Consider the following 24901-nt stretch of genomic DNA (forward strand, 5'->3'; position numbering starts at 1 on the left):
CCCATCTCCCATTTGTCATCTGCCACAAAAAAAGCATTCCATGAGTTTTCTAAGCAGTTAAACATTGACACTTCTATACCAGTATAGTTCTTCCTTCTGACATTGTAGGGCTTACCACGTTAACACTAACATACTTAAGTATGTATCCTAATTATGTATGTACGCATGTAATTATGCAAGTGCTATAATTATGTATATACCATAATTATGCATTCCTTGAACCTCCAGAAGGCAGAAATTGAGTTGTCTTCATTTTTGAATTTCCAAGCTTTTTGAAAAGTTTCTAACATCTAGGAGACACTAATATGTATTTATTTAATTTATTTATTAATGAACTAATCAATTAACACCTGCAAAGCTATCTTATAATCTGCTTTTTGTTTAACGTGTATTAAATATATGCACATCTCAGAGGACGCGTCAATATCCAACTGCACTGACTATAAAACAAATTTAATGTTGTTAGGTGGGTCATTTCTGTTCTTCCAGGACTGTTTTGACAGAGACCTGCCAATAATTTTCAATAAAACCAAGGAGCTATAACAATTATCTCAGCTCCAATACTTTGCAGCAGTGACATGAAAGTGGCTATACCAATAGAGTGTCCTGTGACTTAGTCCTGTGACTAAGGGATGCTTACCACTAGTTACCTTCCCTGCTTCTTTGTTTCCAGTGTGCGGAACTGCAGCTTCCCTTATGGCAGAAGTTCAGTCATGCAGCAAATATAACATTGGATTTTGCCTCTCCTCCTAGAGTTGCTATAATGTCCAAGTTGTTTAAGAAAATTTTCACCTCCTTAAAATTCTGGCTATTTAATTTTATTGGAAGTTGATTCATTCGTTGACCGTTCATGTGCCCAAATTACAGCTTATTTTTATAGTAGTCCATTAATGAATAATTGGAACATATGCTTGTATTTTAATTCTTGAATATTGATTTACTTTTTATAGAAGCAGGTGCAATTTGTGCCTTACATTGGAGCAATGTAATAGAGCCAAGAAGACGCTGTAGAAAACACTTAGGCTTTTTAGTGATTAAAATATACCCAATTGTACATGTCCTTATTATCATTAAGCAAATCTGAATTTTCACTTAGAGCTATACAGAGGATATTCCTAGAATTTAAATGAGCCATAATCTAGTTTTCCCCTCATGAGCCAGAGATATAGATTTAATTCAAAGAGTTTATATTAAAGTTGAGAGCTAGTTGGTATAAGTTAATAAGTTAAATTTAGCTTTTTAAATACTATGATAAAAAGGTATATATGTGTGTGTGTGTGTATATATATATATATATATATATATATATAGTGTGTGTGTGTGTGTGTATGGAAAGAAGCTACTTTTAAATTAATAGATGAAAATAATTATGAGATACCAGCAACTTTCAATACCTAGGTATTGGGTAATGGGTATACTTTATTTTATACTATGTCAGTTTTACATATATTATCTTATTTAAATCTCCATAAAAATACTCAAGAAATGTGTGTGTTTTTGAATTTTGTAAATGAGATCATTGAACTTGAGAGAAATTATGATTTACCCAGCCAGTAAGAGGAATAGAATTTGAATATCCGTTTGCATTCTTAAACTAGTCTGATCCTTACAGCCACATTTTGCTTATCCACAGTTGATGGATAATAAAAGTATAGAAATCCACTTTATATACCTTCCCCCTACTTAGAAGTGTCACCTGTTCCCCCTTTTTTAACAAAATAAATGAAGAAAGAAGAGCAGATAAAGAGGGGAGGAGGAAGCAGGGCAGACTCTCTGTTTACAGATGTGATAAGATCAGGGGAATTTTACTTGTTTTTCTCCCCCCCCCGCCCCCCCCCCCAGTCACTCTGGAGAGATGAAACATGAATGGAGTAGGAAAAAGAGAAAAACAAGAAGAGGGAAGACATGAAGGAAGAGAATGATAATAGAATCAAGAATTAAATACAATGCAGAGTAATTAATAACTCAAAATTAAGGTCTATTTTCTTCCTGATTGGTCTTTTGAGGTATCTTTTAGGACTCCAATAGAAGCTATATTATGAACACAAAGTGAGGATCTCCTAGGAACACACCTTTCATAGAAAAAAATAAAGAGTTTTAGGCTCAATTTGGAATATCTGACACATAACAAATAGAGCATTTGGTTGACCTGAAGATAGTAGTTCCATCCAATGATGCATTGTGCTTAACTGTTTTTTTTTTTAATATATATATATATATATTCTTAGTTTTCTAACTACAGCAACTATTACCAAGCAGTTTCGAAGAGTACTTAGCATGATCCCTGGACCTAGCATTAGTGTGGAGTGAGTCTGGTGCACCCTCTGCAGGCACATCATCTAGGATATCCAGAGGCAAGTGGCTCTAGAGCTCTCCTTTCTAACCACAAGACTCACATTTTAATTCTCACTCCATAGTATGTGACCAGAGGTTGGGTCTACTGTTACTGCCTTTTTGAATAATTCTCTGTACCCACTGAGAAAAAACTAAGAGACTCTTCTTCCATGATGTTATTTGGAACAATTTTCAGGATATTTATGCTTTCACATTTGAAGAGAACATTAGCTAGAAAAATCATAAAGCATGAGTGAAATTTAGTATTTGGATCAGGCATGCGTGTAGCACCAGGGATCTGAGGCCATCATTTGACTTAAAATCAGATGAATCCAGGGACACCTGGATGGCTCAGTGGGTTAAGCCTCTGCCTTCGGCTCAGGTCATAGTCTCAGGGTCCTGGGATTGAGCCCCACATTGGGCTCTCTGCTCGGCAGGGAACCTCCTTCTCTCTCTCTCTCTGCCTGCCTCTCTGCCTGCTTGTGATCTCTGTCTGTCAAATAAATAATAGATAAAATCTTTTAAAAAATCAGATGAATCTGAATATAAATTGGAACAGGTCATTCCAAAAGCTGATTTGGAGGGATGAAAACAATGTGATCCTGTCTCAAGTATTCAAAACTGTGAAGAATGAGAGATGAATTGGATGTGACATAATAATTTTATTTAGGGAAGCTTGCAGAATGTTGAGGAAAGTCTGATCTTGTTAAGGGTTCCCTATGTCATTTTCCAGCTGATGATTTTCCTCATTAAAATCATCAGTGTAATTATGTGTCTGCTCTTCTAAATTGTGGTCACTTGACCTCTATAGAGAAGGATCTTTAGAAACAGCAGCTGTGGAAAGTGTGGTGTGGAGGGGCAAACATGATGTTAATCATTTGGTGAATTGCAGTTGAACTTTATTCTAGATCTGAATATATGTAGGTTTATTAACATGTGTATTTACATCATCCTAGGATTAAAACTCATTTTTAAAAATTTATTATTAAAAATTGAGTGATGATATATATATATATTTTAATCATAAAGCCAACCAGAAATTGGTGGGCCTTGGCCTGTGCCAGTTCTCCTTGCTTTGTCATTCCATGTTTGCCTCTCGACAGCAAGCCTGGCAAACACTCATGGCAGGGGTAGGGACTGAGCTAGCCAGTGACATGCAAAGGGAAAGCCACTTATTTGGGGATGGTGTGAAAGGTTTCTCCCTAGGAACTGTCCAGTGTGTGTGTTGAGAGAAGAAAACAAGTCCAATTTAGGGCATGCTGTCTACTCCTAGAAGGCTTCCAAAGACATTCACAGTGGGAAGTTCATCCCCGTTGGTCATCTTTGGATAGACATTTCATTTATTGTTTTACAGAAAACCAGGAATTTTGGCAGGGGTAAGGGGCAGGGCGAAAGGAATGGATATTGACGAAATAATGGAAAGAGAAGAGTATCAGTATACCTGTTTGTTTCTTTATCTTTTTTTGTGCCCATCTCAGTTTTATTATAATGTGATGAGGATGTATTAGTCATAGTTCTCCAGAGAAACAGAACTAATATGAAATATATGCTATATCTCTAATCCTGGTCTAATTCCTTAAAATCATATATAAAAATATCTCTCAGGTATAATGTGATTTATTAATTATAAGGAATTGGCTCATGCAGTTACAGAGGTAAAGAAGTCTCCTGATCTATAATCTACAAGATGCAAATCCAGTAAAGCCAGTGGTGTAAATTTCTATTGACATACAAAAGTAACTATTATAGAAGCTTTAGAAGGAGTTCTATCACACTTTATTTTTAAGTTGATCTTACATTTCTTCCAAGAAGTATTAGCGTTTCAGTAAACATTAAAGGGGACCAACAGAAGAACGAGAAAACCTCTGCCTTCAGTTTATACCGCCAATCAGTTCTTCTCAAACATGTTTTCTTCAGTAACAGAATGAAGGCTGATATTCTCCATAGGGGTCCATGTTATAACCCTTGGCCAGGAGGATTGAGCATCCAGAGGGAGTAGGCAAGCTTCATATCTTCCATTCCACTCAAGAATGCAAATGGAAACATACAGAGTGAGATTTTTGTGAACATTTGTTATTATTATTTTTAGAGTAAATGAACATCAACAAACAATTTTTGTATTATTAGGGACTACCAATTTCGTCACACCTGGCAACCTAATATAACGGAATTCTGTCTTGAAATTGGAGTTGGGAATCACTGAATACTCTTAATTTTTATAAATTTATTGTCCAACTTCACCTTCATTATAGAGACTGTTCAAATGAATAGAAGCTAAGCACAATGGGGTTGGTATTGGGTTTCAGAACAGTGAAGACCAGGATTAAATCCCTCCTGAATACAAGGCCCCTAGTGCTACACCTGGTTATCAACTCAGCTGCAGGTAGATCTCATGGTTATTCTGTATTCTATCATAAGGTCCTCAAAGGCATACCTACTAGCCAGTTTTATGCATTTAACAAGTCATTTAAACATTTTTTTAGCTTCAGTTTTTTGTTCTGAAAGTGCTTTTATTTTCTTGGAGGGATTTATTAGTAATAAAAGAGATGACCTATGTCCAATATTCTATATAGTCCTTAGAGTAGCCAACTCTATTATTCACATAGTGCTTTTTCCCATAAGTATTTGCTTATGAGTGTGATATATATGCCATAATCAATGAAAAGTGACTTTAAGGAATTAGGACTAGGATTCTAGAAGAAAGAACCCATAATGTGCCAATACTTGTGCAAGCTTGCTTTACACATTTCACCTACTCTAGTCCTCACTGATGCCCTCCACCATAGATTTCCTTTTTTCTTATTTTATAATGTAGACCCTGAGGCCCAGGGAATTGAAATAATAGGCCAAATAAGAAGGTTGTCATGGGTGGGATTTGAGCCTAGATTTGTGCAAGCTCAAAACTGTGCTTTTATCACCATGGTAAGAAAATGAAGCAATTTTAGCCTGACCATTTATTGCAAGGGATCTTCTGGGGATACACAGATGGGTGGCTCTAAGAAAAGGATTATTATCAGCGTTATTATTATTATTATTATTTCTGGAATCACAGTGTTGAGAAACAACAAAATTCTCTTATGTAAGAAGTCACAGAAGAGGGTTTGAATCACATTCTTCGTGAAGTATGGATTAAAAAAAACGCCTATCTTTGAAAAGAAAATCCTAAAAAAAAAAAAAAAAAAAAAAGGAAAAGAAAAGAAAAAGTAAGCTCCCAATGCAACAGAAATAGTAATAAAGCTGCAAACCAGGGTACTGGTCAATAAGAGAGCCAGGGGGCCCCCAGCACACAAGTATTGACTTTAAATAGTTCCCATAAATCAAAGGGCCGTGTTAACTCAGGATTCAGAGCATATCACCCAGGAGAAGGGCAACTTTTAAGCCCTTCTCCATCCCCGAGTCCATAAAGGGCCTTGATTAAGTGTGAGTAAAAGGAGTATGACGCTAATGACATAATAAACAAAGTAACAATTTTTCTTCTGTTTGGGGTTGGAAAGGTGGGCCTGACAAGCTCAAATCCCACCCCAACGCTTCTCTCTCCTTACTGAAGTCTCCAGAAATGAAAAGATGGCTTTGTTGATACAATGACCCCCTCCCCAACCTCTGCACTGGCTGGCGTGAGAAGGAAATGAGGGATGGTGTGTACACCCAGTGTCAACACTCCCGTTCCCGGGAGTTCCTAGGGCTCGGAGGAGTTAATGTATTTCTAACTTTAAAATAGACTTAGTCACCATATTTCAAATGATCCACGTTGCAGTACCTATAAAAATCTCATCTCGTTAGCTCTTCATCTCTCCTCTCATTACCTTCCTGTAGTATATTTTCACTCCATACATGATTTAGGGAATGTTTCTGATCAACGTCATTTTCTGTCTCAGGAGTTTTGCCAAGTGGATTGGGAATAACATTTATTCCACAGAAGTAATGGAAGGGGAGTGGATAAAGCCATAGATTTTTCTCTTCCTCACTCCGTGTCCCAGGACTTATATAGTAATGAGATACCGCTGAGTTAGTTTTGATCAAATCACCTGACATCTTCCATGTTAAGTTTGAGAATTCAGGAAGGCTTTTAATGTTTTAGTGTGCAAAGAACAGTTTTTGTGTTTTGGTTAGCTTTGCATTTTTTATTTCACATTTTTTTGTATTTCCTGTTTGGTGCATATTAATTAGAACTTATTCTTATTATGAATAAAAATTAGAGAAGGGCCAAGAGCAATGCCAAGTGTGACGATGTACAGAAAGCAATACTTTACCTTTTTGTATGTTGTGGAAAATTGCTTATTTCCATAAGACACCTAATTATTTTCTCTATAGAGATCCAAAGAGATGAAAGTAAATGGAATAAAGTTCATTCAGACAACTTTGCTATTGTGTTAATAATTTGATTAAAATTAACACAAAACAGGGACCTGGCTTTTACCTTACCAATGATGAGATTTAAGTCTTCTGTATGAGAGCTATCATATTCAGGATCCAGGTCTAACATACCTTTGTGACAGGAAAATTAAAGACTTGGGAAACTGCCATAATTCTCTTCTTAGTCCTTTAAAGACCACTATAACTCACAAAGCATCCACTTTATATTCAAGTGCAATGCTAATGGCTTATAGTTTCAGAGATTAAGAATGGTGAGGAAAAATATTACTCTCAGTTCTCCATTTGTGTGTCAGGGGAGACAGGAAAATAAATTTATTCTAAAATAAGCAAACTTACTTTCATCTTTTCTCCATATGCCTTAGTCTTGTAACATTTGTTTTACACTAAAGAACGCTGTGTTGCCAAATTGCTTACATCTTAAAATGTTAAAATATTCTCTTTGGGCTCACAAAAGACTGCAAAGTGTAAAATGCTTATTTATGGCTATTATCCTATAGCATAAGAATTAACATGAAACAACTTGGTTTGGGGGGTGGGGAGAAACAGAACTGGTGCTTGAACCTCTTGTCTTCAAATCTATACTCACTGCCCAATGACATCATCCAGCTCCATGGCTTTAAGTGGCATCTATATGATGACAACTCTCAAATTAATATCTCTAGCCTAGACCTTTTCCTTGAACGCCAGATTCATATATTCAACTGCTGACTCAACATCACCGTGTAGATAACTAACAGGCATATGGAATGTAACGTTGAAACTGATTTCACACCTTCAACTTGTTTTTCCCACAGTCTTCTCATCTTGGTCAACAGGAACTCTAGCTCCCCGACTGTTGGGAAGAAAAATCCCAGCTTCCTTGATTCTTTCTCTTCTTTTGCTCTCCACATGTAATTTAGCAGCAGATCCTGCTGGTTGTACTGAAAGGGTAAATTCAAAGACGATCAATGTCTCATCACCTCTTGTTATCACTTTGGTCCAAGTGTCCATCACCCATGTATACCTGTCCATGTATCACGGGACAGGCATCCTACTGTGTGCTCTGCTTTCACCCTTGGTCTGTTCTCAACAACAGAGCCAATGTATGTCTCCTAAAACCTGGTTCATTGGGTCACTCCCTTGCTTGGAACTTCCCAGTGGTTTCCCATATTGTCCATAGAAAACAGGGAAATCCTTTCTGCTCTCTACCAGGCCCTATATGGTCTGGTCTGTTCCAGCTCCCTCCTTTTCCACCCCTTGTTCATGCTGGACACAACTTAATGAAATACATTCTGGCATATTTCTGGCCACAGAGTAAAGAGCTAGCAAAGTTTATTTTGAGTGAATTAATGAAAGAAAGACAAAGATAAGTCAAGAAAGTTTTTAGAATATTTGAGTTGTTCCTGTATCCTAATGTGTTCTCACTTGATATTTTTAAATTTAGATATTTCTGATATTACAGTATACAGATTGAATTGCATGTTATCAATATTTTTCAATCAATATTTTTTAATCAACTACTGTGTGGTACTATATGGTGACTACTATGTACCAGGGATTATGGTACTGGCCCCTGGTATATGAAATAGCATCCTGTGTGCTACTTGACCCAGAAACGAGCGATCTTACATCTGCTGTCTATTTGTACCGTCTTCACATGTGACATGTAAACCACATGCCTGCTTTGAATATGATTATGGGCTTGGCAGCAGCTTATATTAAACAGAGGTGGATTTCAGTTGACATTACCAATGCTTGTTTTGTTTGTTCCTTGATTTGATTTGGTTACCAACATTTAAAACTGGGGGGGTGGATGCATGGGAGGTTGTGTAAAAATATGTATTTCCATGTTCTCTTGAAAAATCAACAGACTTAGTAATCTTGAGCCTATTTTTTAGCATTCTGCTGTAGATGAGCAGGAGCTTCCCACCTTCAGAGATTACCAGCTCCAGATTCTCAAAAGGGTTCACAATGCAAAAGGAAGAAAAAATATGATAAAATAACATTTTTTTTCTTTTGAATATTTTTTGTGTTTTGTAACACTTCTGCATATTGTGTTTCATAGTATCCTAAGGACAATCTTTTGGAGTAAATAGTGCTATCTGCAATATTATAGCTAAAGGAGTGGCATCTGAAGGAGTTTAATGACTTGTCTTAATGACTCAGCTTATAAGAAACTATCCTCCTCCTCCTCATTATCATCATCATGGTAATTTATATTTATTGAGTACTTACTATGAGCCAAACACTGTCTTAAGTGTCTTTTATATATAGATGCATTTAATCTTCTAGTAACTCTGAGAAAGGCATGATTTTTTCTTCTTATTTTCCAATAAAAAAATGAATGGCTGGTAAAAGCAATAACTTGCCTAGGATTTCAAAGCTGGCAGTGATGGGGTGAGAATTTGAATTCAGATTGTCAAGTCCAGAGCCTTTTTTTTTTTTTTTGTGAAAGATTTTATGTATTCATTTGAGAGAAAGAAACACAGAGATACAAAAAGCAGGGGAAGAAGCGGAGGGAGAGAGAGAAGAAGACTTCCTGCTGAACTAGGAAACCAATGTGGGGCTCAATCCCTGGACCTGGAGATCATGACATGAGCTGAAGGCAGACGCATAACCATCAGAGCCACCCCAGGCACCCCTCCCCGAAAGGCACCCCCAGAGCCCAATTTCAACCACAGGTCTAAAGTGCTATATTCAACACTGCCTACATCGACCTAACTCCAAAGACACTTTTCTTTCCATCATTACAGACTGTGGAGAGCACAGAGTGACACAGTGAACCAAAAGCAGAATCTTATGAACCCTAGTGGGGAAAAGATGTTCCTGGAGGCAGTGGAAAGAACTCTAGCATCTTTCTTCTTGGGAACTATAAATCTACATGGGGCCATTCTGCCCATGCTTCCACCATGCCTTCACCATACAGTCTGCCTTAGGGGTATTCTGGTGTAAATAAAGTAAAACATCTCTACGTGGGAACTCATTCAATTAGCACGTGTGTGTGTGGTGTGGTTTGTGTTTTCCCTCTGAATTCCTACACCTGTGCCTGGTATCCTGTAGATATTTTCTTACAGAGTGTTTTCTGTTCTGGCTTAAAAATGGACTTTTTTATAATCTCTCAAAATTTCTTGATTTGGCCAAATCGTATGTTATTAAAAGTAAACACAAAAGAACTTTAACATATCCTAAATGCTCAAGGCAAAGATGAAAGTAGTACTATTTGACTGCAGAGTCTTGATGTCCAAGAATAAATAGTATTCTCCCCAGTTAAGACCTTCTCACATAAAATGAATACATCTGATAATAGATATCTCTCAGACCACAGTTCAGCTTCTAGTAGCTTGCCTTGCTCTTAGGGAGCTCTTAGGGAGTTATCAGGGTCTAACTGGATATCCATGTTTCATTTTTAACAAGCCAAGTGAGCAACATGGTACACCAACCATTTGATAGGAAATAACTGCTCATGCCTTCTACTTCCCACATCCATTCAGCAGATTACCTCTCCCAAGGTGATCAAAAGGGTAGAATTCATTTTTAATTGATATAATTCCTCTTAAAACTCAATTGGAGGGACAATCTATTTTTGGCTCAATTCCTTTATGTAGTTTAGGAGTTCAGATTTTTAACATATTATGATCAAAACATACTTCAAATTAGGTCATCCTATTTGGCACTAAATTTTTCTTTGGTTTATTTCATGCTTTTAATCAAATCAAGGCCAAATGGTGAGGTGAAACTTAGTCCTTATGATTTTTACTCTTCCTTTGTTGCTCCACCTCTGCTGACCTCAAACGGGAAGGAAACAATCTTACAAATATTCTGTGAATAATCCTCCAAAGTAGATTATTTTCTCTAATTCAGTCTTATCCTTCAAATGGAGTACAATGTAAATGAAACTTGAAGAAGCCTTCCCTACAACAATCAATAGAAATGTATTAAGTAATGCATATGTATGAAGATTCCCTAGTATTTCCAGGAGTCTCTTGAATCTGCATTTCCCCTTGTCTTGAATCTCTGTTTCTGAGGTTGAGCTGTATGATTATAGTGTGATTTCCAGTTGAAGGTGTGCTAGTTTCCTGGGGAAGTATTAACAAAGTTGTACAAGCTGATGGCTTAAAATAAGAAAAATCTATTCTCTTACAAACTTTTAGCCTGAAAAGTCTGAAATAGTCTGAAATCAACTTGTCCAGAGAGTAGGTTTTCTCTGAAGAGTCTAGTGAAGAATCCTGCCTTGCCTCTTCCCAACTTCTGGTGGCTCGCCAAAAATCCCTGCTATTTCTGGACTTTATAGACTCCAATCTCAACCTTTGGCTTTTCATGGCCTTTCCCCCTATGGGTTTCTATCTCAATGTCTCTTTCATCTTTTTATAAAGACACCAGCCATCAGATTTTGGGGCCCACCCTAATGTATGACTTCATTTTAACTAATTATATCAGCAAGTACTGTATTTCCAAATAAGGTTACATTTTGAGATTCTGGGTAGACGTTGTTTTGGGAGGAACATTATTCACCCCTTACAGATGGGTATCAGGAAAGGACACACTAAATTTAAGCCAGAAATGGAGAGCAGTTAGATGCATCAGTAGTGTGAAGTTTTATGTTTATTTGGCTTAGTTTCCTGTGTTTTCTGTTGGCTGTAGTTATGATGTCATAGGCTAAAATTTTCTGTAGTATCCTCATTTTTGTCTCCCTCTTTGTTCTTAGATTTTCCTAGAGATTCCTTAAATAGGATCTGTGACTTGCAGCTCTTTTAGTTATAATTTCCTGTTATTTTCAGGCCCCTTGTTGATGTAGTGTAAGATTTTAGAGAAGCAGAAACATTTCTATAGTACTATGATTAGTTTTCAGTCTTTCAGTGAGCCTGACTTGGATAATTCCTTTCTTCCATGTTGAACGCTAGAGGGGGCTGACGTTGGGTCTTTCCCTTCACCTTTCTGGAATGGTGAATGGGGGCTATATTCCAGTATCTTTTTTCTTTCCAGTTTGTTAGTTAGGCTTTGGTAAAATTCCAGTTTTGTTAAATGCTAATAAAATAGTTTCTCTTGAGAGCAGGCCTTGTTGAGGAGAACAGAGAGCTCTAGGTATATAACAAAATGGTTGTTTCCTCTCCTTGTGCTAGAAGCATAAGGGTTTTCTCCACACTGAGAGTTCCTAGATGTGAAACACACAAGTGTTCCACACCCTGGTACTGGGTCCCCTTGGAGTTTTTAATTCTCATAGCAGACTATTCTGAGTTTCTAAGAACTCTTTGATTATGGTTTAAACCATTCCTAACAGGGATGCCTGGGTGGCTCAGTCAGTTAAGCCATTGCCTTCGGCTCAGGTCATGATCTAGGATCAAGTCCTGCATTGGACTCCTTGCTCTGCGTGGAGCCTGCTTCTCTGTCTCTGCCTCTGCCTGCCACTTTGCCTGCTTGTGCTCTCTCTCTTTGACAAATAAATAAATAAAATCTTTTTTAAAAAAATAAACTATTCGTAAGAATATTTGCTACAGGTGTGGGGTTATTCTTTTTATAAGCTGTGATTTTTCTGTATTTTCTAGTCTGTCTCTCCTGTTTTCAGTGTAACAGTTTGCCCTATAACCTCACTTCTCTCATGGATTAAAGAAGAATTGTTGGTTTGCAGTTTGTTCAGTTTTTTCCTTGTTATGAGGACACGGTTAATGACTTCTAAGCTCTTCATATTGGAGCAGAAATCCCAAAGGTCTGAAATAAAGATTATGATAATAATAGCAACCTACTTCTACTGTGTGCCAGACTTTCTAATCCTTAATGACAAACCAATGACATTTTATTATCTATTATTCCAATTGTAGAACTTGAAGCTCTAAGAACTTGTTCAAGTGATAAAACTAGAATTTGAAACCAAATCACCATATCCAAATGGTAATGGCCATGTTATACCAGGAACAAAAAAGCCTTGTCCCTTATGTCTACTTAAGAAATCAGGATAAGACTCATTACCTCACAAGGATAAAAGCTCCATATTTAGTGACGTAGATGTAAAGATCAAGTATTCAGTCACTAGATTAGATGTACATCAAACATTTCAGTTAATGTCTCCACATAATGGTCTTCCCTGAGCTATCAAACTAAATATCTTGACCTCTTGATAGCACCATGCTTCCCAAGGCACAACCCAGCTAGAGAAAAAATATGGAGGATTCTTCATAGCTAAGAACTGGAGACCTTGACCTTGACCTAGAATGACATCATCAGCACAAATTCAATCAGTGTATTTGAATGAGCAGTGGTTCTGTATGGAAGAGTCCTGCACGCTGTTTCTGAAAACTGGATTCTTGCCCTACACTTCCACTTACTATCTGGGCACAGAACACAGGTCATACAACTCATCTAGGTCTTGGATTGCATACTGGGGAAATAGCAGGGAATGTCTCAAGTTCTTTTTTAGTCTAAGATTCCAAGTATTGATCTGAAACAAACAAAAATGTATACCCTGATAAATGTAGGAAGGACAGAGTGTGGCTTGAGGTGATCTGAATAGAACAGTGTGTATTTTAAACCCTTATACTCATTAGGAAAAGCAAGTAAAGTAAAGTAAATAATTAAAAATAAATTAATTATTAAGGTTTATTGTTTTTTTTTCTAAGATTTTATTTATTTATTTGAGAGAGAGAGAGAGAGTGAGTGAGCATAAGCAGGGGAAGCAGCAGAGGGATAGGGAGAAGCAGGCTCTCTTCTGAGCAAGGAGCCCGATGCAGGGCTTGATTCCAGACCCTAGGATCATAACCTGAGCTGAAGGCAGACGCTTAACCCACTGAACCACCCATCCACCCCAGTGTTTACTGTTTATTATGTTTAAACCCAGCTCATCAGTGTAGGTGTCTGGTTCTTTCTTCATCCAACAGTGTATCCTAAAGCATTTTACCCCGATAGCAATAGCTGATATTCATTAGTTGCTTCTTAAGGCAAAAACTCAAAAGCCACCCTATTTCCTAAGAAAAAGATCAGTGTACCCTAAGGTAATTATTTGGAGCCCTAGAGAAGACTGGTATTAATACAGAGCACATGTTTTTGACAGCCCTTCTCAAATGCCTTGGTAAGTAGAAATCCAAAAATTCTGGGAAAGGCAGGCCCAGCTGCATGGTACTCTGGGAACTTCTTGAGACAGGATGGCTCCAGACCCCAATTCCTTTCCGTTTTGAGCCATATGATTAATAGAATCTATCTCAAGATTGACATAGCTTTAAGTGAATTCGGTGAGCAATAAAAGACACTGATCTTCATGGCACTTTCTCATAAGAGAACTTAATAGCAAATGATTGAGTTGCTTGAATTGTTGACCCAAGCTCTATATTAGAACCTGATAATCATGAGGAATTGCTGATTCTCTTAACCCAGCCATTTGTTATTATGGATATACTTTGTCATTACTGTCAGTGAATATAAATTTTAAATAAAATATCATAGGAAAAGAAGCAGAACCATGGAAAGAAGTCTGCATGACATAACTAAGAGAATCTTCTCCTTGTTGCTGTCTCATTCTCTGGAAGATGTAGTGACTCCAGCAGAGGCGTGAACATAGTAGTAATGTACCCCAAACCAGCCTGTTTCATTAATGAGGCTCATGGTGATGACAGAGAACTTTCTACTTCTGCCTCTAGTCGGTCCCAATTGGTTCTCACTTTGTTCATCAATAGTGAATTCTTTTTCTTTGGCCAAAGTTTTTTGGTTATGACACACAGGTTCTTTCACAGTGGTGTTAGGGCAAGCTGAGAGTCTTTTTCTGAAGAAATCAACTGCTGATGGTATTTTTAGAGGCGCTGAATTTCTAGGTAGTGCTCCTGATTTCTGCTCAAACAAGAATCATGATCAAGAATGAATTGTGAAGTGTGTAAACCTGGTGATTCACAGACCTGTACCCCTGGGGATAAAAATATATGTTTATAAAAAATAAAAAATTAAAAAAAAAAGAATGAATTGTATGAACATGCATTTTGGAGAATGAAACTGGCTTGGGGGGAAAAAAAAGATATTCTTATCACATCCTGATAGGAGTATTGAGTTATGTTAGTTGGTAATGAAAAGATATATGATTTTATTCATACTCCAGACCAATAAAGTGGGACATGCTAATTATGCCGCAGACCATTATGTCTTTAAACCTCATTACCATGCAGTATAACAACCTGACATTAATTTTGTGACTAATTATATTAAATGTAGAGAACAAAAGGATAGATTCTGGAGCCAAAACCTGGGTTCAATGCTGGCTCTACCACCTATTACCTTTATGACCTTGGTCATATATTAAATCTCCTATCTTTCTTCTCTCAGTCCCCAAAATGTAAACTCTATTTCATAGAGTTATTGTATGACCTAATCAAGCTAATGAAAAGTATGTAGAATTATCTCTGATAAGAGGCTAAGTCCCTAATAACTCTTAGCATTAGTATGTAGGTGCATCTTTCATAAGCAAAAATACATTTTTAAGGCATAATTACATCTTAGAATTGCCATTGTACATAAATGTGCCTCTAAATCTGTCATCAACAGAGAAGCACAGGCCAATTGAGAATGCATTCCTGCTTAATGAGAGAGCCCTACACCACTGGATAAATCCGTTCTTTTACTAGAAAAGCAACTGGTGGTTGTGGCCTAGGTCAGCCAGGATCTGAAGTCCACACCATCTTGGGTTCTCAGGAGACAGAAGTGGGCTGTTCTTCCCTGTTGCCCTGTGCCCGGCATCTGTTAATTGAGAGAGAGGCAGATGTATGAGATACATAGTTCAGTGTTGAGCGTCGATGAGAGATTCCCCCAGAGAAGTTTAAAAAACCTATTTTGTTTGGAGTCAGGCCTTCTAAACCTGAGTTCGTTTTTCCAGCTGCATCTAAATGGGTGTGTGTGTGTTTATCTTCAGATCTTTCTCCCTTTGCTCAGAGTAACAGGCCAGAACTCACATTTTTCACCTTGTCGTGCAAAGAGGTGTTTGGAGGAGGATTGTTTTTCTTTTGCTCTTTACTGGGTCCATTTTTTTTTTTTTTTTTTTAAATGATGAGTTCTTTCCCCAGGACCTCTTCTAAGGTAGCAAACTGAGTTAAATTTTAGGAGCTGTGGTGGTATGATTGTAAAGGAGGGACAAGGTGCCTGGGTTGAATTTTAGTCAGGCCTTTCTCAGTGAGTAATAGCATCAAAACAATCAACTTCACCAAGAACCTTGACATTTGCATTTTTTCTAATACTGAGTTAGGAAAACCATCAGAACTGTAGAGGAAATACACAGTCATTTGAATGTAAGAGTCAACAGTTATTTTCCTGCCGTTGAGTTTCTGAGCTCTTTCTTCAGCAATGAGGAAATATAAAACATATGAAAAGAGAGTAAATATTGTGATAAGATAAATGGTAATTCCTTAATGAAAAGCACTTCATAATCACCCCTTTTTCTTTAAAAAGCAAAACAAGAAAGATATTATTTTAGGACTCTTTTTTTTAAATCTCTTTGTTAAAAGGCCAATTTTGTGTAAAATGCCTGTTAATATGAGCTTTTATCATGCAAAATCCCAAGGTTTCTTTGGTCCATTATCTACAAGTTAGAAATAAGAATCACATGTCATTGAAACCAAACATCTGTTTTTAGGGAACTGCACTATAAAACTCCAGGATTTCTATTGCCTTGTATTTTAAACAATCTTAAAATCTCTTATATAACAGTTATTTATTCATTCTCCAAATATTCTTTGACTGCCTATTAAGTACTCCTTGTCAATGTCTCTGTTGGAGTTGGAGAAACGTATGTTTTGACCCTCAAAGAGACCCTCCTAAAAGACTAAAGGGAAAGAACCATTTCTGACATTTTTTTACTTAAATATTTAGTCATCTTTGTCATATCATGAAGCTATTGAAGGTAGGGTTAATATATAAATTTTTATATTCTCCCTGGCACCCAATACAGTGCTGGCAAAGAACAGACTAGACTCATGTTGATTACCACAGGGTTAAAGATATTACTCTGACCATTCTTTCAAAGAAATGTGCAACAGAGCAGGAATAATGCAGAGATTGTGATCAAAAGCCAGTTTGTTATATGTCTTCCAATTTTTCTGAAACTCTATTCAGGAATTTGGTGGAGACAATTTTCCTCTACTCCAGAATAGAGGGGGTACTCATGACTTTGTCTCATTTTTCTTAGGTCCTGTCAACACTTTAAGTCATAAAGTCTCAAAGCAATAGTTAGATCATCCAGCCAAGGATAAAAATTAAAGCTTGAACTTGAAATAGGGTTAAATATTTCCTTCCCCACCTCAAAGCCAATTCAGTTAGAATCCAAGACCACAGGTGGGGTCTTTGCCTTCTCTTTCCTGCTCACCTTCTGTCTTTCTTGTTTGTTGCCCTTTGTCCCTGCCATGATCTCTCTAAGCCTGTGTCTGTGCTGAAGGGGTAGGGAGACAAGAAAGGGTGCCCAGCTTACCTGGCCATGTTCCATCCTCTCTGAGCCTTAAAGATTAGTAATGCCATCTGCCCCCTTCTCTCATAACACTTGGATAGGATGTTTGGTAGTTCCTTGCAAGGCCCTTCTCTACTATAGCTCCCCTTTCTTTGTCTTGAAGTTCTGGGGTATGGTATACATCCAACTGGTTCCTCTCCTTCCCCTTCTTGAGGGGTCTATGGATAAGATATAAAGAAGATTCCATACTCGTGCTCTCTTATAACTCAGAGAGCAAAAACTACTTTGACATTTCTGCCTTGACAGTGTATGGGACGACAGACTTTTCTTTACCTTCTTAGTTTCTATGACCAGGGTCTTCGAATTGAATTAACAAAGATTAGCAGGAAAAAAAAAGAGGCAAAACCCCCAACATAGATGTTATGTATTATTTTAACAAAGAGTGCTTCGTTATGGAGATATGATAAAACAAAAGAAAATGGGGTTGGGCCAAGGATGGCAAATTATGGAAAACATGTGAGGGAAAATAATGGAAGATGTAGGTTATTTTGGAAGGGTTTGTTTGTAAAGACTTACCTCTGCAACCACTTCCCATCTCCAGTAATAAGAATGTTCTTCTCTTTCTGATACATGGAAAGTACGTCTCATGGTAAATTTATGCTCTGCTTTTAGGTAGAAAGGAGGAAGGCAGAGAATCTTCCCTATATGTGTTGCTTCTCAATTGACTTCAGCTGAAAATAATGAATACTCGAAGGGGCATACATTGGAGTGTTATGTTCTGTTGCCCTTTAACAGACTCCCAGGGGGCAGGAGCCCCAGGATCACAACCCTCTCCCAAGTTTCCAGTTGGCCTCCCAATTCGTGAATCTGGGCACCATTGAGTTTCCAAACAGGAGTCAGAATCAGGTCCACAGTGTGACGTAGTTTTCTCATAAGATCTGTACTATAATTTCTGTGTCACCTTAATATGTTTTGGAGCTTTCTGAGTATTCCTTTTGAAATCCTCCCTCCCCCCACTCCTCACTGCCCCTGGGTGTGCATGTACAAACACACATGAGATATCTACATATCCAACCCTTGGACTTGAGATTCAAAAGTAACAAATCTCCCCTTTGTTACAAAAGGAATAGTCATAACTTGTCAATAGTTTCTCCAAAGAAGTCTCTCTCCTAACTGTCAGATCTTTTCTCTATCCTTTATCACTCTGAGGGGTTCAGGCATGGTGTGTCTGTTTCATCCTGTGCCTCACAGAGAGCTGAGACAGAAGGTCCAGGTCTAAGGTCCCAGCTGTAGTGCTAACACAGAGTTTGCCAGCTCCCCAGTTTGCTTCCTGGTGTGCAGTGAACAGTTTGGCCTTGTGTGTCTGTAAGGGAGAATTATCCAAATGACATTTATTGCTTGCAATGTGCTCTAGTGTGACAGTGGAGAGTAATATCAATTAGGTTTTCAGGTCCCCTGAAACTGTATTATAACAATTGTTTTGGGCTTGATGATAATGGCCTATGGAGAAACAACATAAGCAGTCCTCCCCATTCAGAGGCTGAGAATCTTTTATCTGGAACACGGATAGGCAAATTATAGTCTGTGAGCCAAATCTGACCCATCGCTAGTATTTTTTTAATAAAGTTTTATTGGAACACACGCATGCTCATTTGTTTATGTATTGCCTCTGGACTCTTTTGTACTACAATGTCAGGATTGAGTCATTGCAGCAAAGACTATATGGCTTAAAATATACACCATCTAGTCCCATGGTGAGCTCTGATTTGGAAGGACTCCCAAGTTGATTACCATGTTAAATACACAAGAAGTACATCCATGAGAATGGTCCTTCCTCCAGATGCTAAAATAAGAAAAACAACCTGTTCCATTTTAATTATAATGTTTTGCTGAGAAACAAGGATACTTACTACTGCTTCCATCTGGGAATCTGTTTCACTTGCTTTTTCTTGAGTTGGATTTTTTTCTAGATTGCTTTGAGTAATAAGTCTTTTATTTTTTTTTTCTTGAAACTGTGGATATTCCTTTCATTTATTGGTTTATTTAACAAATATTATTTGAAAACCTGTCCAAAGGCAGGTACTGGGCAACATGTTAGGGATATAACATGAAGCAGATCAAGAGACCTCCTTACTCAAGACTCTTGGGATCTCATGGAGAGGTAGGTCATGAACTAGGTGGTTATAGGACATTAAGAAGCTATTGAAAGAGGCCCCTAATGCAGTTTTATGGGGTTGCACATGGAGTGTCTGGGAAGAACTAACAGAAGAAACAGGGACAATGATGAGAGCTGATGGCTGAGCAGAGGTTAGGCATCCAGGGAAGAATTAGGAAAAGAAAAGCTATTTTCAGGTGGAGAGAACAAAAATTCAAAGCCTGGAGGAAAGTATGCTGCAGTGAATTTGAGAACTAGAACCAACAGTGCTTCCCCAATTTTTTCACTTACTGGAACCCATAGAAACTGATAACATTTGTATGCCATTGGATTAGTTAGGTTTCTTCAGAGAAACAGAATGTATATGTTGAGATGATTATGAGAAATTGGCTCATGCAAATATGTAAGTTGGCAAGTCCAAAATTTGCAGGGTGGGCCAGCAGGCTAGAAGCCCAGGAGAGCTGATATGTTGCAATGCCAGTCTGAAGGCTGGCAGGAAGGTATCTCAGGAGACCCAATGTTCTTGCTGAAGTCTGAAGACTGTCTTCCATTGAATTGGGAAGAGCTGATACGGTGATAAAGTCTAAAGGCAGTTTGCTGGAGAATTCTCTCTTGTTAGAAAAAGTATTTTTGGTCTTATGGAGTCTCAAACTGATGAGATGAGGCCCACCCACATTGTGGAAAGCAATCTACTTTACTTAAAGTCCACTAATTTAAATGATAACCTCATCAAAAAGTGACTCAGAGAAACACCCAGAATAATAGTTTGCCAAATATCTGAGCACCTGATAGCTCATCCAAGTTTACACATAAATCAACCAGCACAACTACCTTGGAGCAAATAAAACAGAATTCTAATGGCTCAAGCCACCAGCCTGGGTATTTCCTCCCTCAGGTTATGAGAGCATCATATTCCAATACATTTGTAATCCTCCTGTCATATCACAAAGTCATGTTGAATGATTTGGATTACATGAGGAAAAAAATGCACTCATTGAAAGGTTTTACTCTTTGAATTCTACTCTCCATTTGACTTTCCACAGAGAAGAGATAAGAATTGCACATGATCAAGTCTAGAAGTGGTTCCCCTAACTTCCACTCACATTCTAGCACCAGAACTCAGTCTCAAGGCCACATGTAATTGCAGAAACGGTGACAGCTGTGGCCTATGTATGTGCCCAGGAAGAAGAGATGCACTTGGCTATTATAGAATTGTAGCAATCTCTGCCAAGAAAGAACAGTCAGAAAGAGGAGAGCCAGTCTTGTCATGGGAGCCAAGAAGAGGTGAGAGTTTCAAATTTCCTAAATTTTCATTCTATTATGTTCAGATAGCATAAGTTCTTCAGTAAGCCTTCTGCATTTAATATTTCAGTTACTATTGATGACTCCAATAAAAAGAATTTGATTATAGTGGCTGAGAGAGTGGGTCAGGGGATTAAGGAATGAATCGGAAAAGAAATGGAGAAAACAGGAATAGATTTAAAAAAAAAAATTCTGGGACATCTGGGTGGCTCAGTGGGTTAAAGCCGCTGCCTTCAGCTTAGGTCATGACCCCAGGGTCCTGGGATCAAGCCTTGCATCAGGCTTTCTGTTCAGCAGGGAGCCTGCTTCCCTTCCTCTCTCTCTGCCTGCCTCTCTGCCTACTTGTGATCTCTGCCTGTCAAATAAATAAATAAAAATCTTTAAAAAATTAAAAAAAAATCATATTAAATGTAGGGAAATCAATGGGGGGAATGTATAGCTTTAATGAGTCAGCAGAAAAAAGTGTGTGTTTTGTTTGTTGGCTTGTTTGTTTAAGGGTGGGATCAGCATATCTATAAGTGGGAGAGAAAAGATAGAGTGGAGATGGAAAGGTCAAAATGTAGAAGAAAAGGATATGATTTGTAGAGCTTTTAAGGTGATGCTGTTTAGCCTCTAGTTAGAGGAATCTGCTTTTAAAGGAAAAAGTCAATTTTTCTTTTTTCTCAGGGATATTCTGAAGCTTATATAAGTGAATATTTAAGAGGATGAGGGAATGACGGAATGTTTCTCTCAGTCGTTGGAGGGGGAACAAAAGGGAAAGTGAGGAGATTCAAATTTCATGAACCGTATGTTCTTGGAAATATTGGGATTCTGTAAAAGTTCTGTGAGAACTGAGGAGAGCTGTGAATATCTGGATGAGTATCACTGGGGAAGAATGAGAAAGATAGGTCAAGAAAGTACTGAGGTACCGTGGAAGTTAGACATGCCTCTTTTGGAATCATGACCTGAGGAGTTATGGGATTCCTTCCAGAGTCTCAGATGAGAAGGGATCAAGGTAAGGGGTGCAAGGATGGAGACTAGGAAGCAAAAGGACTTCAGAGGAATGAGTGATGGGTTCTGAAGAAGTTTGTGCCTGAGCAAAGTGGTGGAAAGATGAATGAAGATATTGAGGCCAAAGAAAAGGGGTGACTTCCCTCCCGCTCCCTTACAGAACAGAGTTGCTCCAAGTATAGATGGGGACTAGCTGCACAAGAATGACTTGAATGCTTATTGAAGATGTAGGTGTCCATCTGAGAGAACAAGGTGAGCCTCCTTACCTTGCCAAGGAGTTCTAAGGAGATTGTCAGACACTGACACAGAAAAATGCCTGTTGGAAACCATGGTCAGGGTCTAGGCAGGTGTTTGAAGGGAAAGGGGTAAGATAGATGGTCCCAGGCCCTTTCTGCACAGGCAGAATTTTGACTGCTCTTTCCCTCCTGTTTATCCATAGATCTTGTTGTCAGGAATAGCTTCACGTGCACTGACCACATGCAAAGGCTCACATCTGCCGGGGATGGGTTTCTAACAGAGAGAGAACAGTGAATCTAAACAAGATCCAAAGGAGAAAGTTTTTCTTTGTTTTTTGAAGTTATCCCAGGAAAAGTCCTGATTTTGATGTGCAAGCAGATGCCGAAAAAGTAAAAATAAAATGGAGTGAAAGGCTGACATTCCTATGAATTAGAATTCTGAGGGCAGGCAGGGTTAGACACCCAAACCATGTTAGGCATCCAAACACAGGGCAACTCTGTCTTTACCTCTTCCCATGAGAACCTTGAGGATTAAATAAAAATCTTGCTCTAAGATTGTACAGGCACTTATTTCAGGGGCCTTCCTCTATTTGGGGAGAAAAGAATATACCTACTTTGGGAGTTCATCCCTGTCTCTTTTCAAAAGAAGAGTGAAGTGCAAGGCACACATAATCAAAGTGAATATAACGAAGCTTCTTCTCTGGAGCTGGGAACATTCTTATCGCTGAGAATTGATCATCAGTCAACCTATCCCCTCATGCATTTATCCTCACAGCCGGTCAGTCTCTTGAGTGCTTTCTACATGCCACATTACATACAGAAAGCACAGTCCCTGGCCTGGAGGAAGTCATAGTTCAGTCTGGGAAGGAGATAGGGAAACACCTAATGAGCTGTGGTCCAGACCAGCAGTCACTGTGGGGTATGCAGCAGAGGGCGGGGCAGCACTCTGGAGATGCCATGGAAGGGGGAGGCTTTATCTTGGACTTGAAATCACTAGATTTCCGGATTGTTCAGGAAATAAAATAAATATTCAGCCAAGGACATCGTTGAGGCAATATATTTCTGCCACTTGTGCAAGGAAAAATTTTGAGGAAGTTTGATATTTTATTATTACACCTTCCCTTTAGCAGAACTTACTGGAGCAGAGCAAGATTGAAATAAAGCAAGACAAAAAAAAAGTTGGTTCTCCTTTACCGAATAACCTGCAGGAAAAATAAGATTGAGGGTTCATATGAGCCTTCCAGCCACGCAACCAAAATAATCTGGACCCTCACTAATGAATTTACAAAGCACCCATCACTTTGAAAGAGGGCTCCAGACGTGAGAGCAGGCTGAACAAGTGAAGTACAAAGCACCTATCACTTTGAAAGAGGGCTCCAGACGTGAGAGCAGGCTGAAAATGAGAAGGACTCCATGACAAGATATGAAGGAAAGGAGACAGTACAGAGGGATGGACTGAAGAACTTTGTGGATGTAGGTCTCCATCACTGTCAGGGCAGGAAGTCAACTAGAGGATTTAAGGAGGAAACTAGGACATTAAAAAAAAAAAAAAGACCACAGCTATGGAAACAGTAGAATAACCAGAAAAGCACTCTAATGTGCTCAGTGAGTGAAATAGGAGAGGTGATATCAGAGTCCTTGAGCTTTCCCCAAAGAGCTGATCAGAACAGCAAAAGCTGGCTGGCCAGGATGCCTGGGCCTGGATATTCTGAATTGACTACACATGGAGGCTCACCTTTGACCTCTGTTCTGCGAATCTGGTGTCCCAAGGAGGGAGGCCTTCTTAATGCTTGCTCTCAAATTCACGGGAACTGAACAGAAAGACATTTTTCTTGGCATTCTCTGATATTTTCGCACTTTCTGGAAGATTTTTTCCACCAGAAGAACAGAAAGTGAAAAGACCAGCGGAAGTCTCACACACATTTGAATCCACAAATGCCTACTTCTTCATGACCTCAGAGAAAACAGAATCCAGCCCGGGAGCTGCAGGTAGGGGATACATTTCAGTTCACTTCTTTTCCCTGGGAAAGAGGAAGTTTTATATCTAGCCTCAAATGTGTGTGTGTGTGTGTGTGTGTGTGTGTGTGCACACAAGTATGTTACTTGTGTGTTCTCTAAAACAGTTTATTAAATATGTTCTGACTAGAAAATAAATATTTGCTGATCATATATATTGCATGAGGACATTTCAGAGCAGAAATGGATATAGCTACCACATGAACATATACACAAATAAAGTGTGACAGGTTTTGGTTCTTTTTTTTCCTCTCCAGTTTTAAAAACTGTGTTAGGCATCCAAACACAGGGCAGCTCTGGCTTTACTTCTTCCCATAAGAACCTTGAGGGCTAAATAAAAATCTTGTTCCAAGAATTAAGGTACCCTGGGGCAAATATCCTTGTGATAGATCGGCTTGCCATAATGAACCCCACAGGCATTAGGATAACAATTTGCAGAAATGCAAGGGTTAAATCTTGGGCAGAACAGAGGTGTCCCGGCCTGAGCAGCAGCAGTAGAACCCATGCCCGGGAGCCTTCATGCTGATGCTCGGTGACGGATGCTACCAATTACCTCGGAAAATTCCTGGCCTCTTTGGTTGGGATCAGTGGTGCTTTTTATTTCCCAGTGTGTTTTAGACCACTTCCTATACAAAGACCACAAATGGGATAATTATGGAAATAGATACTCTTTTAGAGCTGGAAGGGTTTCTAGAAGTAATATGAGCCTCGGTCTTCTCTTTGCTGATGGATAACTGAAATCCTGACAGGAGCACTTCTCCACCCAATGTCACAGAGCAGACTTATCACCAAGCCAGGCACAAAGCAAATGTGTGCTGATACCCAGTCCGGGTCTGTTTCTACCTGGTATCTCTTCTTTGACCAGCAATGGCTCCCAGTCACTAAAGAAGGCAAACCCCAGATTCTAGTACATGGCTCTTTGAGATCTGCTGAATGCTGTCTCATCTTCAGCTTTATTTTCCCTTGTTCTACCTTCCCCCTACTGCTACCTTCTTTTACCAAGTACTTTTAACTCCAGCCACTTCCAGCTTCCCACAGTTCCCTTAATACGCCATGAAATTTTGTGCTTTGATTGACTTGCTGCTCCTACCTCTACACAGGCTGATTCTT

The sequence above is a fragment of the Mustela lutreola genome, chromosome 7, assembly GCF_030435805.1.
Source record: "Mustela lutreola isolate mMusLut2 chromosome 7, mMusLut2.pri, whole genome shotgun sequence".
NCBI lineage: Eukaryota > Metazoa > Chordata > Mammalia > Carnivora > Mustelidae > Mustela > Mustela lutreola.